The sequence below is a fragment of the Aplysia californica genome, unplaced genomic scaffold (assembly GCF_000002075.1).
Source record: "Aplysia californica isolate F4 #8 unplaced genomic scaffold, AplCal3.0 scaffold00423, whole genome shotgun sequence".
Classification (NCBI taxonomy): domain Eukaryota; kingdom Metazoa; phylum Mollusca; class Gastropoda; order Aplysiida; family Aplysiidae; genus Aplysia; species Aplysia californica.
The window spans coordinates 347,908-353,424 of record NW_004797693.1 but is presented as its reverse complement, the minus strand read 5'-3'; positions in this window follow the sequence as shown (position 1 = coordinate 353,424).

The following is a 5,517-nucleotide window of genomic DNA, read 5'->3' as shown; positions in this document are numbered from 1 at the left end:
AAGAGGTTTATGGCACTTACAACACCATTTATGGGTCATATAAGTGCTAAAGATTAAATGTATTACAAGAGAGTAACCAAAAAAAAATGGAGGAGAGATAAGGATGATAGATGTTTGATAGGAAAGAATGAGCAAACCACATCAGAGCACCCGCCGACCATCCACCAATATGTGCCTAATACTTATTCTATCTACTACCTCATTCAGTTGTTTCAACACTTGACTTATAGTTGTATATAAGAGGAGTAACATATTTAGATATAGTGACAGAAGCTTAATTTCTAAGGGAAAGCAATAGCGATATACAGAGACACCATAGGGAAAATAAAAAAAGAAGGACCTGCCTCCAACACTCATTCATAATCTGACGTAATATAAATAAGAAACAAAAACATTTTCAGGAACAAAATCATTTAGAGCTATTTATTTGAGAAGAAGGGAGAGTCACAGAAATAAATGTTTATCAGATATTGGTCACAGTATTATGCTTTATGTGATATGGTAGGTCTTATTTTTTAAAATAAAATGAAAAAAAGAAGAAAATAAAAACAACATACATAAACTTTGTTAAAGCAATACTAATGAACAAATTTTTTTATTCTCACTAATTAAAAATTTCAACACACAATAACATACAACGACAGATTTTCAAAACAAGCTAAATGATGTAGCTAACACTGCCACTGCAGCAAGGCCAACTCCTGCTTCCCTCCTCCTCCCCCCCCCTCCCCAAAAAAGAAACCCAAACAAGGAACAGGCTCATTTTTGTTTTAAACCTGATAACTAAAAAATCAGCAGACCCTTGTCTGTTTCTCTCTCACAACTATTGTAATTCGATCATGCTTATTTCAAGCAAACACTTGGCAAACACTAAATTGCCACTAACTGCACCTCTCAAAGACTTATCGGTATTTTGTCGACTGCTCATTGTAAGGCTATGTCATATATATGTGTCATGACGCGGTGGAATCAGGCGCTCGTCAATTTTTGGGCATGTGGAGTGATTGATATCCTTTTAAAGCTTGTTTATTTGTCTTGCTTTCGATGGAAGAATATCCATTTATCTTGAATACATGTTGAGATATAGGAGATTGTAGGAGGTGGAGCCATCTGATTTCAGAGGTAAAATTAGCGCGAAAATGGCCGTCATAGTTAGGTTATTTCTTTAGCTTGAGAGTCCGTGGAAACAGAATATTTGCATTTTTGTGCCTTTAGTCAAGTTTTTCAGTAAAATCCACATAGAAATGTGCTCTTCAATTTACATGAAAGGTGTTGAGAAAAAAAAATAAATTCGATTAAAATTTCCTTATTTTGACGAGCACTTGATTTCACCACGCTGCCTCACATATGTCAATTTTCAAAATGACAGAAGGCGGAGTCTTACTCTAAGCAGTCTATATGTGTCTTAAGTACCTAACAAATATATACATATTGCCTACCTTATATCTGTTCACCATCAACGTTCACAGAACTATTAATTATGACAGCAGGAATGGAACAGACATTCAAACAAAAAGATCAGGCGAGGGCCATGCCCCTTGTAGTAGGCATATGTTTGTAACAATACACTTTCTAAAATCAAGTATAAAATCGACAACCCCCATCCCATGAAATTTACTTTTCACTTCCCTTTTCTTTCTGAGGGAGAATTTCTTTCGAGATAGAAGACTTGGTTTCAAAGGCAAGTCTGAAAAGTTCTATCCAAGACAATAAGGTGTACCTCTTGATGAATTAAAAATGAACAACAGGAGTAGGCTTATTCGGGATGATGTGATAAGCTGGAGGTCAAATCCCATGCCACAAATGACACAAGCACCCAAAAGGGCCAACGATAACAGATGGCAATAATTGCTTAAAATCACCGGCTACATTTGACTGTTAAAAAGATGATTTAATGTAAGGGGAAGGGAGAATGAGCATATAAGCCGAAATGAAGTCAAAGGGGGAAAAACACAACAGATACATTACAGGACCTAAGGCACAAATATGTAGATAAGAATAAACACTATTTGTGCCATGGCGCAGTGGAATCAGGCGCTCGTCAATTTTTGAGCGTGTTAAGTTATTGTTATCATCATAAAGTTTGTTCATTTGTCTTGTTTTAGATGAATAAAATGCTCATCTACCTTGAATACAAGTCGAGATATTAGCGACTGAAGGAGATTGTGGTCGCCTGGTTTCAGAAGTAAAATTAGCAAGAAAATGGCGGCCAAAGTAGGGTGACTTCCAAAGCATGAGAGTCCTTGGAAACTGCAAATTTACATATTACTGTGCCTCTTAGTCAACGTTTTTCAATAAAATCTACACAGAAATGTGTTTTTAAACGGATATAAAAGGTGCAGAGCTAAAAAAGAAAACCCAAAAATTCTATAAAAATTGCAAAACTAGTTGAAAAATTCCAGTTTCCTTGATTTCATTATTTTGCAAATGCTGGACTTCACCACGATGCCTCACATAATTTGATTAAAACTAATGGACTGTACCTTTGGCAATACGACATGCACATCCAGCATGGATGTAATGCAAGTTAAACTCCACTATGCTGCCATAGACAAGCAAACGAACAAAAGAAAAATCTACTGTGGTCTCCAAAGAACATTCTAGAATGACCAGGAGTGAATAACATTGAAAAATTTATGACAACGGCCTAACGCTCCTGCACATTTGGGGGACAGGGGAGGGGAGACTATTTCCATGAGAGAGCAAACCGTCTTCAAAAACATACACTATGCCAAAATGATGTTCGAATATTTAGATATGAGTAAAATATTACATGAATCAAAATGTTTCAAACAAGATAGGAAGAAGACAATTGGTACTCCAGCATAGCCTGACAGATTGAGTAGGACATACTACAAGAAAGCAAACACAAGAAAGCTTCCTAAAGGGGAGACTTAATCAGCTATGCCCCCCCCCCCCCTAAAAAAATATACAAAATTGTTTTACATCAATAAGATCAGCCTTCAGAAAGGACGACAAAAAGTGATTTACTTCTGAAACTTTCATTATACAGCTGCTAAAAAACCCACAAATACCTAGGAATAACATAAGAACTACAATGTTGAAATTAGACTGACAGAACGTGTGTTAATAACAATTTTTCTAATGTGTAGTAGACGGATTTTGTCATTTCAATCAATGAGCAGCAATACAGATTGCAACTGCATTCTTTAGTTTCTGTGGAATCCGATACAGGAGCAGTGAGTACAAAAGCCATGACTTGTGAAACACAGGACTACAATATAGATAGGGAAAACTGGGTAACAGAGCTAACAATGAAGAAATATAATGTGTCTTTATGGTTGGAATAATAAATATCAGTAATTATCACAATAAATACAAAAGTATATGCAGATGGAGAACTATACAGAAATCATGTACAAAAAGTAAATATCGTATACATAACATTACAGGAACAATCTAAAACACCACATTCACCAATAATGGCCACTTTGGTGAAAATATTCCTTCATTATGCATAGGATTCCTACAAGAAACTGAAAATGAAGTGCTCTATAAAAATGAAATTTCATCAAGCAAACTTTGAGTATAAATAACTTAAGTCGCTTGTTGAAATTATCATTTGTCAATACATTTTTAAAAAGTAAACATTTACAACCTCTTTAGCACTATGTCTATTTCTACTTCTTTAAAAAAGACAAAACCAAACCTAATCACGTCAATTTCTCTTTCTATTCCGTCTACAGCCAATTGGAGACGAAATCAAATTTATATATGTAAGCCTAAATTATGTAACTGCATATATGGCATAGTTTTGTATTTGGCACCAATTTAACAAGTCAATTTATGTCAATCATTATATGAAGTGAGCACTGAAGGCTACACATGGTCTGAGAGACTAAGTAACCATACTGTACTTCACATAAGACATGCACAGTGCTCTGGAAATCAAATCATACTTCCTCCACAAAAAAGCAACAACAGAAATCCCACCAATACTAGATAAAAAAACAACTTGTCTTATACAAATGGAAGAAAGTTTACAACTCTTCACATGAGGAAACACGTATGTCCTTCCATTCTGCCCCTTCAGTCTTGACTGCACATATCAAAGTCTAGAGCTGAGTGACGCCTTACACGCACATACACACATTCCTGATAACATGACATAACCTCTTTAGATGCATCTGTGCCTCAATCATTCAAACTTAGAAGGTAGTGATGGGTCACATTCACTTGGACAAAAAAAAGAACAGAGCACACATCATGGTAAACCCACAAGTGATACATTTTACACAACCATTCACACATAAAACAAACAGATGTGAGTCCACATACTCATATCAACGAATAAATGCTTGGAGAAGCAGACAACATTAAATAGTAGAATGCACCTGGTCTTTATTGCATAATTCAAGGCTATGAGAGTTAACTGAGACAGTCCCATGGTGGCCCCACTGTCCCTTAGAGCCACAATCCCCAGAATCCACTCTTCCCAGAAGCTGGTCTTTAAGTGGTAAACATTGAAAACATGAATTAGCAGGGTAAGACTTTGTCAATGCACAGAGTGTCATTTTGAACAGCTGATTATAATAAAATTATTAAGGGACATCTTATTTCTTTTTCTTGACACTCAATGATATGGGCCCTACTTAGAATAATGATATATTTTTTAAAGCCAAAATAACAAACACACAGTAGACATTTTCAGAAAGGCAAAAATGCCTGTTCCATTTGAATTGAAACCTCCAATTTCTTCACTTTGGACAGTTCAATTACCAATCCTATCACTGTGGCAAGCGGACTATCTCTGCATCTTGAACGGAGACAAAAAGGGGGGAATTTTTAAAGGGAGTAAATCAGTTAATCTCTCATGCCAGGGTTGCCATTTTGTTAATGATCGTCCTCTGAAAAAAAAAGGACTCACTCGGATAACACAAAATAAGTTACATCCACAGACCTAACAACACATCCATGTACAACATAATATGTTCGCAGGCTCTTGAAATAGGAACTAAATTCTATAGATTGAAGTGACAATGGCTGTTTAGAGATATTGTCATGTTGACGTAAGTACAAAACAATCTCAAACCATGCGTTAGGAACAATTCCTCTTGTGGTTTAAGACACAATTAATTAAAATCAAGGACTCTGCAGGAAACAAATGACTTCAAGACTTTTTCATGCATGAAGTGTCTAAAAATTTCGATTTTAACTCTAACATTTTCAAGCACTCGTTAATAAACTTAAAACCTTATGAATGTAATAGGCAGAGGTTTTATTTTGGATGTACCTAAAAAAAAACAACCCATTCCGTACAATAAGGAACGAATACTGAATACGGAAAAATTTACCACGCAATCCCTAACAATAGATACTCTAAACTACACTGAGTATTGCTGTGGCACATTGGGAATCTTTTTATTAACATAATATATAATTACTGATCACACAGTACCTGAAAATAAATGCAAAACTTATATAAGCCTGAAAAAATATCATGCACCTAACAAAGTCAAACCTGCTCTAACAACCACCTTAAACTTTCTTTTTGAA